Raw genomic sequence first — 13,564 nt, 5'->3', positions numbered from 1 at the left:
GGAAGTAGCCAACCATTCACAAAAACATTCTGACATCTTGCTGTGTCACTGGTGGGTTCCTGTGCATGATTACTGAAATTCTCTCTCTGGACAGCTACCTTGCACCCTTCTTTACCTGGTGACCTAAGTTTTTTACTTCTTTTTGGCAATACTGCAGCTTTGCTCAGGAACCTTTATGTCCATTTTCTCCTAAATGATTTAACGGGGCAATTGTATTTCTACTGCAGGCTTCAAGTGTATTTGATGCAACCATTAAATCCTCAATGTACTGCACCAAAACTGAATGAAAAGGCATTTTAAGGGATTACAAATTATTTTTTTTAATCTGATTTAAAATTGATGGTGACTCCCTGTACCCTTGAGGTGTACACCACCATGAGAAAACATGGCATCCGAATTTGAAGGGAAATAAGAACTGGCTGTCCTCATTGAGTGGAATGGAGAAAAATGTCTGAGACAAGTCAATGACGGAAAACCATCCCGTTTCACAAGGAATCTGGAACAAAATCACTGCAGGATATGGTACCACAGGACAACATGGAACAACAATCTTATTCACTTTTCTAAAATCCTGAACTATGCAGTATTTTCCGTTTGGCTTCCACAATCCTAAAATAGGGGAATTACGCGGACTTCCCAAGATTTATTTTAGAAAAACTTGTTCAATTAAATTATCAATTACAGGAGTTATTCCTGCAATTACTTCTGGGGTCATGTTATAAGGCGGCATTTGGCTTCACTTTTATTTTTACTGCCTCAACTCCTTTAATGAGTCCTACCTCTTTTTCTGAAAAATCCCAAACTCATGGAAAACTGTTACTTGCAACTCATCAGGCAAATCTTTAACTTTCATTACTGGGAATTTTCAATATTATAAGGCACTTCTTCTTCATCATTTGTTTGAATTTATATTCCCTGGGGTGTGCAGTTAATGGAAAAATTTAGCTTACACAAAAGATCACGACCTAACACGATAACTGGACTTGAATCGTAAACTACAAATTGGTGCCAGTCCTCAAATGAACCTATTTTTAATGGGACATATTCTATAACAGGATTTTCTTAATTGCTTATTTGCTACTCTTATCACCTGAATCATTTTTCCTGACAAGGGCACATTTGCTACTTCTGCTGTTCTGATGGTTGAATGTGTAGCTGCAGTGTCGACCAGGAATGAAACATTGTGTTCTGTAACATTTGCATTTACATAGAGACCACACTGATCTACCTCTAAGGATGCTGCTAACTTGCAATCCTCCTCATCAGAACTGTCACTGTTACATGTTGATGAAAACACTTCATCACTCAAATCAATTAAGGGAAACTGTGTCACCAACTAATTTACACCTTCATTTTTTCTCTGATTCATGTTTTGCTGAGGGACAATCATTTGCTGCTGTGTCATTGGGGCTCGTGGAATCAGCATTTGTTGTGGGACCTGCATCTGTTGTGGAACCTATATTTGCTGTATTCCTGTGGAAGCAGTCACATTTTGGACTGGAGTCTTTAAATTCTCTGAATTTGAACTTAATCATTGCTAACAGTCTGAGCAACACCACCATTCTGCACCAAATTATTCACATTGTTATAAGGGCATTCCTATCTCCAATCCCTAAAGTTTCTGCATGCATGACATGGCTGCATTTTCTTCATTTACTGCACATCGATCACATCTCCACTCTGATCTATCTGAACACCACATCCTCTACCCCTAAACTGAGGCATACTGTTAACCTGCTGTTGCACACCTTGCATTCCATTAGTGTTCACCATCCACTGACGGCTCTGATTTCCTGTCTGAGAAGATTTCAATTTCATTACCACTCATTTCTCTTTCAACTTTTTCTATTTAAATACAATTTCGTCACTACTGTACCTTGCATACTGCAGTAAGCCAAAAATGGGCTTGTGCTGCGAACAAATTAAATGTTGCTGAATCACGGTTCTAACCTCAGGCTTCAATCGTCTCACAAATCTAAATAAAAAATTACACATATCTTTTGGCTCAATGGTTTCACAACCACTGTGCTGTTTGAAAGCTTGCAACAATCTCTCATAATAAGTATGAATTTACTCTTTTGTTTCCTGTGCTGTCCTATCAAACTTTTGCCAATCACAATCTTTTTCGGAAACTTTGTTCTCTAGGAATTCAGTCACTTTATGTTACCCTTTCATCACCTCTTCAGATGGTGCACCTGTTACTGGATCTCCTAGCGGTTCACAATCAGCCTAATCAATACTTTGCTTGCACTCAACCCACAAATCAGTTTAAACCACTATGTCAAAAAAAATGATCTACAATGTTCAAATCTTCCCACAGGCATTTTGAAAGCTTCACGGACCTCTCTGTCTGTTTATACCACTCTAGTGGCTTCTCTATCAATCTCTAGTAATCATTTGTGAATGAAAGTATATCACTTTTGCTCTACGTGGGGGAACTGCCTTTTTACACGACATCTGAACCACCCTCTGCTATTAGAACTCGGCCGTTACAATGAATGCTACTTTACCAGGAATTCCTTTACCACGCATGCCATTAAAACAACATGCCTTAGGGAAAGCAGTGTTGGACATTGACGTCCAACACTTTCTCTACTGTAGCACAGACTGGAATTGGAATAGTAAATTATACCGCTGCAAGGATCAGCGCTTTCCCCAAGGCACGTGGTTGAAATGATACGCGTGGTAAAGAAATGCATGGTTATGACACATTTGTTGTAAAAAATGCAGAGTAATTGCATGTGTTGTTTCAACATACAACCCTCAACGGGACATGTACATAACCTCCATCTAGTATTTCTCTCATCAACATCATTTTGACATTGTCTCCAACCAGAGACAAATTCTGCTTTTCTTTCTTTTCATCTTTTTTCTTAGCCCATCTGCCTTCCCATTTATTGAATATTCACCATGTTTGGATGTATGTAAAAATGTCCTTAATATGCATTCTCATTCCAGGTGATTTCATGTTTGATAGGTCTTTGAGACGGAAGTCTAATCTGTAACTTCTTCTTAAGGGTTTAGCTTTCTCTAAACCTGCCTCATATTTCTCAGCCTACTCTGCACCTTGAGTAACATCTTTGCACATGAAGAGCAATTTATCTTCTGTGTATGTTTCTAATTGCTCCATCTCAAGCATTCCCATAATTAATTCATTTAATTCTAAATTCAGTCTGGGTACATTCACTGTTCTGTCCCCCTCTGGTGTCTCTTGTAACCTAATGTTACCATTTGTTTCACCTGTTGCTCCTTTTGGGCTTGGATTGTCTACCCCATCAGTTAACTGCTGTGCTGAAAACCTTTGCAAACTAGTAATGTTTCTCTGGGGCATAATTTGTGTGGTACTGCAATGCACACTTGTAATCTGATTTGGTGTGTGCATGTGAGGACGTGGAGTTCCTTGGAGAAACCTCACATCGAGGACTGGTCCTTCTTGATTTAACATTTGGTTAGGGTCTGCTATTCGTGTAGGGATCTAAGGTTAAATAAGAGAAGCTGTCATCTCCCTCTCTGAATCATTTGAATAAACTGATCTCTGCATATCCCTTGGTGACATCCCTGCAGATACTGATTTTTCAGGGGCTGTTGAGACATTTATTGACTGGGCATTACTTCCAGGATTGCCTGAAGTATACAATGGAACAGCTGGACCTATTGTCACAGGAATTGTTAATGCATTGGGTCTAATCGGTCCTGTTTTGTTCTGGGGAATTTGTATTCCAGTGCTTTGACCTCTTAAAACAGTACTGAAAGTCTGTTTTGTTTGACTTGGGGTAACATTTGATACTGTCTGCACTGGTGTATACATGAGCATGGTCTGATTCTGATTAAAATTCTGCACAGGTGTAGTCACATTAGAAGTCTGCACTATCTGGTTCACTTTATGACTTGGCATTACCTGATTCTGAGCTGGGCTTGTAATGTAGAGTGCTTTATCGACAGTCGAAACCGATGGATAAACCACGGGCACTTGTGTCACTGTTTTGGCAGGTGTACTTGGAACTATCTGAATCGGGCTCTGTGCAACTGGAGCAGTTGGCACATTTGGGGCTATATTCTGTACTGCTGCCTCAACTGAATGATATGGCGGGGTATGATTCATTAAAAGCTGATTTATAAACTCGTCTTCTGAATCACTGTCAAATGTGGCTGTTTTTGTACCCTCATCTGTTGTCTCTTCTGCTTTAGCTGTCTGTTTCTTTCTTGCCTTAAGTTTCATACTCCCATCATCTTCCTCTGTGATAGCTGGAAACATTCTCACTCCATCTAGAATGGCTGCTCTCCATCTTTTCTCTGTGTATCCCATCTAGCTTCCGCTAAAGTCTTGACTGCTTTCTTCATTCTACTCTCAAATGTTGCAGTTTCTTTCTGTCTTGCAAAAAGTTCAAAGGTAGCAAAGGCTCCAAATTGTGAAGGTCGTGGAGGAGGCTTTGATTCACACATCCCTTTCCTCAAAGTCATCCGCAAAGGCCCTGGACAGCCCATAGAGCAGGGTGCAGTATATTTACAAAGTTGGACATGTACTTTTAAGCTTTACATGTCCTGGTAATGAAAATCTCTTGCATTTGTTTTTCACTACTGCAAGGCCTGCCTCTCCCATATGATAACATTGGGTTAACTTATTACATTAAATAAGTGATAGCTTGTAATTGGGACCGGGTAGGAATACCAAGTTTGGTGACTAAATTATTGTAATTTAAAGCCCTCTTTAATGGTAAAGTCAGATTTGAAATCACAATTTCTGAAAATGCCACCTTTAGAAAAATAGCATTTTCTTGTCCAGCCACTTGATGCCTGAAGTCTATATCCTGGGTCACCTGACTCTGTGTAGCTGGCAGTTGGCCTTTGTGTATTATTCCCAGACAGTGGGACAAAAGGATCGTCCATCTCTCACTTGACGATGGGAAGGAGCTGTCACCCATCACACTTGCACATCACAAGGGCTCTACCCAGCACATTCACAAAAGGGTTTTGACACTAAACTTTTGTGTCCTGAGACAACCTCAGACCAGGCAGGGAGTTAGGAAATTCCAAACACGCCTGAGAGTGGAAACCTCCAGGAACCTTCTCCTACTTCAAAGTGGACCCCAGGAACAAATAGTGGACCCTCAGAATCAACTCTTTAGTAAACCTCCGACCTGTAGAAGACTCAGAAGAACTGCTGTGCTTCTATGTAACAAGAACTGGTACTTTGCAGCCCTGCTGTCTGGGGACCTGCATCTTGAACCCAGGATAACCAGAGTGACTCCAAATGCTAATTGGCTGGCTTCCTGATCAGAGCCTCATGGACAGAAAAGACTCCAACAACCTTGAACCCAGCACTTGGACCCTGTCTGCAATGAGTTTTGCTCCCCAAGTTGTGCCACCCCTGTCCTGGATCCTTGGACGTGGGCCTGAAGGTACACTGCCTGCCCAACTGTGATCCTGTGGGCAGAACCGATGCAGCACAATGTATCGCCTTGCAGCTCCGCTTCAGAACTGTAGCAGCACAACACATCCCTGATACCAGACCTGGCATTCCAGCCCATTGCCCCCTCAGAACCATTCTTGTGCATAGCAGACCTTGGCATTGCTAGCCCCTCGTTGATGGAATCCTGACAATGATGCAGGATTTCACATCGTAGCCCCACAGCTTTGTGGATCACCTGCTGCATGACACACCCTCACCCTCTGACTTTGCATTGCAAACTCCTATCAAAGACATCCCAGTTGACTATGCAGGATTCTGGATCGTAGCCACACAGCTTTCTCTGAAACGCTGCTGCGTGATGCGCCCTAGACACAGGTTCTTGCGACGTTCCACAAACCAGGATTTAAGGTACTTTGTACAGCAGGGCTAAATTGCCCCTTTGGTATCCGGCCAGTGGTTGGCCTGAACATTTGACTTTGTACCGGTTTGGCATATAGAGATTACCACAGTTGGCACTTTGTGCTTCTAGGCACTATTTTCACTCAAATCCTTAAAGTTGCATATCTCGGTCTCTGGTTCTAATGATTGGACTTTTGTTGTTTTGGTCTCAAATAATTTATTTACAGCTTAATTTTTCTAAATTAGTGTGGAATTTATCTTGTGTTGTATTTTCCTTAATTATTGTTTGAAGTGCAGCATAAATACTTTACACATTGCTTCTAAGTTAAGCCTGACTGCGTTTGTGCCAAGCTACTGGAGGGTTAAGCACAAGTTAATTTCAGTTGTTTATGAGTTCACCCTGACAGGAATGGTGGTTGCTGCTTAAGTAGAGTCTTACCCCTCCCCTCGAACAGTAACCCAATGCCCTACAAAAAGTAACTCTGGTACCCTGTACTTTGATTTCTCAAAGTTTTTGGAAATGTACTCCAGTAGCCAATAGTGCTTCTTCACCCGAATAAAAAAGCATGGAAGGGACAGATGTCTTTTAAGAAGAGTCACGAGGAGGGAGAAGTATTTTGCCATTAAAACCTACAGGGTAAGATTTGGTGCTTTATTGACCAGGTGATTCACAGAAGAATTCCGGGCAATCAGGCCTGCATTATTTCTGGAGTGTGTGTACTTTGGTCGGGCCCTTTCTGTATATCTAGGGTGACCAGACTCCCGGATTTGCCCAGACAGTCCTGGTTTTTGAAGGAGTGTCCCGGTGTCCCAACACTTTCTTTTTAAACCAAAAAATGTCCCGGTTTTTAAGGGAGGGGAGGGTGAGCCTGCACATTAATTACGGTTTTGTGCAGGCTCACATTTCAACCGCCCTCTCAGAAACCAGGAACAGAAGTTCATTGGTTAAAACTCTCCTGTCGTGCTGCCACTTCTCAGTGAAGCAGCACAGCAGGATTTAAGGAGGTGTAAATCAGAGTCAGGGTACTCAAGGCTGGGACAACCAGCCTGACCCAGCAGCTCTACATAGAAAGAAGAGAGAATGTTAGAAAAAAAAAGAAAAATTATATTTATATATATAAATGATGCCTTGTGATTTAGTAGGATTTTTATGGCTATGTCCGTCCCGGTTTTTCTTGCAGAAAGTCTGGCCACCCTATGTATGTCTCCCCAGACTACGCTAGGACTGGGACAAGGAAGGGTTGAGGTGTGAATGCTCCATTTTTTTTACTGTAATCTTCCTTCTCGCCATCCAACAGATATACTTCCTCCCAGTTCCTCTGCCCTGATCCCTCCCAGCAGAACATACTCCTTTCAGTCCCTGTCCCCCACACATCCACCGCCCCGTGCCACGCCCCCTGTGACGCTACCTTACTGTCCAAGGACAGGTGAGCAGGACTGCAGGTGCCAGAGATACATAACCGGACGAAGACGCGCACTAAGAAGCGGGGTGAGTACTGGTGTACCACTGACATGGGAGTCTTGTAGTTACGGGCTGCAGAAGGGAGCGCACTGGGGGAGGCGAGAAGCCGCACGGATGCGTCATTAAGATCTGGATTGAGTTCAGCAGGCATTGCGTCCATCGCTCCAAACTCACGACTGCACGACATATTTGTCTCTCACGTTTCCTTTCCTTCACCTACCTACATATAGGTTACTCCCTTGCCAACTGCTCCCTGCCTTCCTATTTCTCCACCCCCACACACCTATACCACCCTCGTGTCATTGCTCACCTCATTTTCTCGTCTTTATACATTTTCTGCATTCGCCTATATATCTACTCCGTCCGAGCCACTACAACTCTCCTCGTACAATTTACCTGCGGGCACCCATCTCCCCTGTATTGCCCCTTCTCCTCGTCCTTGCTTTTCAAACCTGTCATTAAGTGCACCTTGTACTCCGGTATCCCTAGTCTTCTGGCGCCCCATGCCATCTTCCGATCTGTGGCTACCCCGTGCCACCAGGACATCCCACATCTCCGCACAACCCGTAATTTACAACTTCGCCGTTCGTCCCTGGCCCCACCCGAATGTTGAACTGCTGTGATTTCCAAGCACCCATTATCTTATGCCGCTCTTGGTCTTGGGGTGCTTCGCCCTGCTGGGAGAGACGCTCCCATAGTTCCTGACTGCTGACCTAGTGGCGGTGATACGGTTCCTCATCAAGTAGGAAGGTGGCGTGTTCCGGCTAGGACTACCTCGAAAAGCAAAGTTCTCGTCATGGCGTCCACCTGCCCCTCAGCACTATCTCCGCCCCGCTCCGTCGATCAATACTGGCATCATAGCTTGTGTCCCGCCCACCCCCACCAATCAATTCAGTGAAGGCGATAAAACAAACTCGCTGCCTGTTCGCAAATATCAGAGCAAAGCCTCGTTTGTTGTTTCTAAAACAAAAAAGCACATTCCTCCATAGCTCGGATTTCGTGCCTTATTAAAAGGATAGATAGTCGTCCATAATAAAATGAGCACTGTTTTCGCTGTATAGGTGAATGCATGTTATTTTGTAAGCAGTTGATTACGAAGTGTTTTTTTCTCTGTACAAATCACTTGCCTGCTTTGTTTTCACATATATATTTCTAATCGTTCTTTTCTCTATCAATGAGTTGTACGTACCGTCTGCTGGTTTTAGAGGCTGCAGGTGTGTGCTGTGTACCTGTTTGGCTGGGCGTTGCTTTGTGTTAAGTTTTCACCCTTTGCGCGAAAGCTGTAAACCAGAGGTTTGCACAAAATGCCCAGGTTTAAAAGCTGTGAATCAGAGAGGATCGTAGAAAATGTTCAGAACGTGGACCAATAAGCAGCAACTGCACCTTGTACTGACTTCCCTTTCTGAGCCTTCGCACCTTTATGATAAGTCCCCGAGCCCAAGCCGCCCAAGGACTCCTATCCCGTGAATGCATGCATCAAGCGTGTGTGCTTCCAGGGATACAACATGGACGGGTCCCGAGGCGAGGATGTCTGACTTGGGGCTTTTACTGCAGCTGAGGATAAACGTGCAAGAACGTAGTACGCTCAACTGTGCAATACCGCTGTGTGACCCTCCCATGAAAACCACCCATGGTTCGCCCCAAGAACAGACAGACCATTATCAAAGCCTGTACATGAAGACACGCCTTACATATAGCAGCAAGTAAGGTTACTGCTTCCGCCCCCCTTTTAAGCAGCCTTCGCTGGAGCTTGCAAGTTGGTGGTACCAAATGGCAAAGAGAGCAACAATTCCAACTTTCGTCAGAAGAAAACCCAGGGAACCACTTCGCGGCACTGTCTGTGCCAGTGGAATCCGTGGTCCATTTCCGGCCACACCCATGAAATGACAATAATTCGGGCCATCCCAGAGGTAGAGGGATAGAGCTGGAGGGCCTGGACTCCAGCAGGTCAGCCCCCCTCTCCAAACAGCTGCCTGCCCCGGCTCAGGTGAAGATTATGGCCCACCAGCAGGTCAGTCCTACCCATCAAGTGAGTCCACTGCTCAAAGTCAACTCTCCCGTCGAGAATATCCAATAGCCAGAAGGCAATACTCAATGTAGGTATATCGCTGTTTTCAGTTTATTTCCACGACAGGCCACAGAGGTTACCAGCGAACGTGCTCTTCCCGTGCCATAGATCCTGCTGCTACAGCAATGGCCCTGAAAAGCTGTCTGAATGAAGAGGTCGAGCTCTTTGTGAAACAGGTGCTTCAGGATAGTGTGTTTGAGCTTCTTAACCAACTTGTTCATTTGGACACTTTCTGCCCCATTGGACCTGAAGGCACACTGTATGACCTCTGACCAGAAAATGGTGCTGTTTGGCACCTTAGATCTCAGTTTGGACAAGGCCATGAATTGGTGATCCTTAACTTCAGGTCTACTCCCTGTGCGCATATCATTACCTCCAGCATGCACCTGGGACTGGGATCGCCCCAGATGACAGTGCTTCTTCAAGCACTGTGTAAGAGTTTAAACACCAAAGCTCCGAGCCAGTAATGTTCCAAACCTACTTCCCCTTGCCCCACCTCCAGACTGGATGCACTAAAACTCTTTCCCACTCTGTGAATAATGGAGTGCCCTCACCGGCATATCCTTAACTGCACTGCAAGAAAAGGCAAACAACCAATCACACACCTGTAAGTATGAATTCCTCTGTCAAATCGCTATTACAGATACCACATTGGTGGAGAGAGATTTTCTGTGAAAGGAGGAACTCTATGTCTTGCTAAGTGTGGTCTAACATAGTGCTCTAAGCAGCTGAACCTCTATCTGCCCACTGACCTAATTGCCTCAGGAGTAAAACCCAATGCTGCAGCTGGTGTCCACCCCCAATCCTGAATGAATATGAGGTGAAACCAGTGGGACAAATTTCCAGCCATGCAATGGCACAGCTGCATACTTGGGTAAACTGGAACTAAGTCAACGGTGTCCCATCCACATGTATCAAGAGAATTGGATGCCCCCCTTGGGACCTAAGTGCCAAAAACTCTCTGATCATTGCTACTAGACAGCAGGGTGCACAGGGTGCTTTTGCCAGATGCATTAACGCCCCATACCATGCTGATCCATCTTAGAACTGTTGACCCTAAAGTTAACTCCATTGTGTCTGAGGATGGCGTCCTTCAGATTAATACCCGTCTTCATATCCAACTAGGGCCCTGCCACAAGTTCACGTACCCTGAAAGCACAAAAAAAACCAAGGAGTATGCCAGATTAAATAGCACAGATTCTTAGCAGCAGAAACATATACTTGGCAGTGCCCCAGTTACAGCACTTAACCTGCCAATATTAAGTGGTCTTCTACTATGACTAGAAGGTAGATGGTGAGGCTCCCAGAACATAACAGCTTCCTTGTCTAGAAAAATCTTGGTGGGGTCACTGGCCCTGTTCAACCCTGCGACAAAAGCTACAGCTGACAGTTGCCTGCACTCCCCAGCAAGGGTCTTACTCGAATTCTACTGCCTTTCAATGAAGCGCAATAGCCCCTCGGCTCTAAATATCTGTACTTTGTCTCTTGCCCTCATGAAAATCCCCTGCATAAATTCTAACAACACTCTCATAAGCGCTATTGGTGTTTGGTGTGAGAGATGCAAGCACTAGGTCCCAGAGAATGGAGAACCAAGTCTCCATAAATCCTTGGGGAATGGGGTCATTTCTCTGCCTGCTTCCGGTAATCGGGCTCTGAACTCTGCCAACTTGAAACAATACAATGTGTCAACAACCATGTTCTCCACCCCAGGACATACCTTGCCATAAAATGCATAGTGTGGCACAAGCAAACTCAAATCATGTCTTTTAATAAGTGCAATGTGAAGGGACTATGGCCACTCTGATTATTTATCTCAGTTACCACTGACATACTGTCCGACACAATTCTCCTGTGCGTCAACTGCTGTCAGAAGATGTGGACTGCTACCACTATGGGTAAGAGCTCAAGGAAAGTGATATTCCTAGTCAAGGCCCTCACTGCCCAGTCTGTGGCCCATGCTTCATGCACCAGTGTCACCCAGAATGACTCCAAAACCCACTCCCCCAGCTACTTCATTAAATAGTGATAGCTCATGACTACAGACTGATGGTTGTGGCCAAATAACTGTGCCATTGAAATCTTGTAAGTACAGTGCCCATGTAAGTAGATGTCCCCTCACCTCTCTAGACAAACTAGTGTGATGAATGCTTGGCCTTGAGCCAGGACATGGCCCTAGCAATACTCTTTGAAAACACCCTCCCCACTGGGATTGTGCAGAGATTGAAATTGAGCTGGTCGATTAACATCTGCAGTTTATGGAGGGTTGCCTACAGTGATAAGGACAGCTTCAACTCCATGACCTTGGCCTGAGACAATAAACAGACCCTCTACTTGAAAACTATCTCAGTTCGGAGAAAGAACAGCCTCACTGTGAGACCCTTCGTCTTGTTCTGTGCTTGTGAACCACCTAATGCCCGGGTGTTCTCATGAAATCTCCAAAGGACACTTTGGCATACCTGGGTTCTGACTGGATGCAAAAATAAGTCATCTAGGTAGTGTAGCATGTTCTTGGATCCCACCAAATCCCTGGCTGTCCGGTCAAAGAACCTACTGAAGGTTTCAAGTGAACACAAGCAATGGAGCAGCCCATTGGCATACATGTGTCAAAGCAAACTTTTCCTTCAAAACTGAATACCAGGAGTTGGAAGTCATCAGGTGCAAGGTTAGCAGCTGGAAAGCAGAGTCTATGTCTGATTTTGCACCAGTGCCCAGCTTCTGAAGCTTATCAATTGCATGATCAAATGAAATATACCAGACTACATGCAAGCCCAGACCCAGAGAGTCATTGACAGATCAACCCTCAGGAAAATACATCTTGCCCACTTTCTTCTTGGGGACCAAACCGATGGGGGAGCATCCATGGAGCATCAAATGGGCCCATCATACTCCCCACCTGCTCTCCCTTGAGGATCTTCTCGATGACTATTTCACATGCTAAAATAATTGATTTCTGGCTCCTGGGGGACAGGGAAGTGGCAATGTGTTTGATGGAATGCAAAAGCACTCTCTAAAACCGTACTACAAACTATGAGCATCTTGTGCATTGGGGTATCTCCCAAGCAAATGAGCAAGCACATGCAAGCGTATGGGAGATTTTATCTTTAGCTGTGAGGACTTAGTAGAATTTACCTGCCCAGTCTTGGGATTTTGCATGCTTCCTGAAGCACTTAACATCAGGATGTCCCTGGACACTACAGAAAGAGCAAATGTGCTTGAATCTGCACACTGTGCCTTTGAGACACTTCTCTCTGTTGTACTGTCAACAGGCACCCCCTCCGGCTTAAATGACTGAAAGGACTAGCCCACCTTATTTGAGCAAGGAGCCAAACTGAATTCAGCATGCCACTAATTTATGATTTATGTCCTGCTGATCAGGCCATGCTGCTTTTATCTGCCTAAATTTCATGTCATACTGGTACCAGGATGTGCCCAGAAAATCGACTGATGCATTGTAGATTAGTGAAATGTAACTCATGAGCTGTGAGGCTAAGGCTGGGAACTTCTCTGTCAAGGCTGCCCCATAGATAGTACACCCTGTTATTCTGTTCCTTGTGGATCTATTCATCCAAATCTTCTTTGGCCGATACCGCCATCCTCCACAAATGGCCCTTCCGCACGCTCAGTCCCACAGTGATTAGCTCACAAACATCACAGAACATGTCTTTGCAAATTCTGTCCCTTGCATCTTGCACTACGTGCCAAAGCCACTGATCCCAAAGAGCCAACACCCACAATAGGGGAGCTGTGAGCAAAGTGGGATGCATAAGAAGAAAATATAGCTCTCTGGGATGCAGCTGCAAATGAGGTAGATGCAGCTCCTTGACTGGGTGGGGCTGCTGGGACTGTGCAACTTAGATGTGACCCCTGAGCCGGGGGCACCACTGGGAGTTGCATTTCTGCACTGCTATTGGTGCTGTAGTGCTTGTGGTTACCCCCTGCTGCTCTCCTTGGACACACTCCAGGGCTGCCGTATTGCCTGCACCTTCTGCTACTGCGGTGGCCTATGCCCACCGGTCACCAACACCACCCCTAGAGCCTGTACACCTCCTACCTGAGGCGAGGGCTCTGCACCTTCTACTGCCCCATACATCAATGGGGGAGTCTGGTACTCATTGGACATCAACACTGGCAATGATTGTGGCGTATTAACCGCTCTGTGGAATACCTTAATGTTTGCCTGCGAGACACCCTGCCCCCTTTCCACAGGTGATGAACACTCACCCGC

The 13,564-nt window shown here is 45.0% G+C and overlaps 1 protein-coding gene across 5 annotated transcripts in view; it reads left to right on the top strand.

Annotated features, from left to right (window-relative positions):
* The first annotated feature begins 7,156 nt into the window (after positions 1 to 7,156).
* Positions 7,157 to 13,564, top strand: part of TMEM45B (transmembrane protein 45B) — a 272,895-nt gene continuing 266,487 nt past the window's right edge. For 3 of the 5 annotated variants that reach the window (XM_069224488.1, XM_069224483.1, XM_069224486.1), the window contains exon 1: positions 7,157 to 7,298. The gene's annotated coding sequence lies outside the window, so the exon portion shown is untranslated. The remainder of the gene's footprint in view (positions 7,299 to 13,564) is intronic. The other 2 variants (XM_069224489.1, XM_069224484.1) reach the window with 1 other exon arrangement.

The sequence above is a fragment of the Pleurodeles waltl genome, chromosome 3_1 (assembly GCF_031143425.1).
Source record: "Pleurodeles waltl isolate 20211129_DDA chromosome 3_1, aPleWal1.hap1.20221129, whole genome shotgun sequence".
In the NCBI taxonomy this organism is placed as follows: Eukaryota; Metazoa; Chordata; class Amphibia; order Caudata; family Salamandridae; genus Pleurodeles; species Pleurodeles waltl.
The sequence above is the reverse complement of the archived record's forward strand: the minus strand, read 5'-3'. Positions and strand labels throughout refer to the sequence as shown.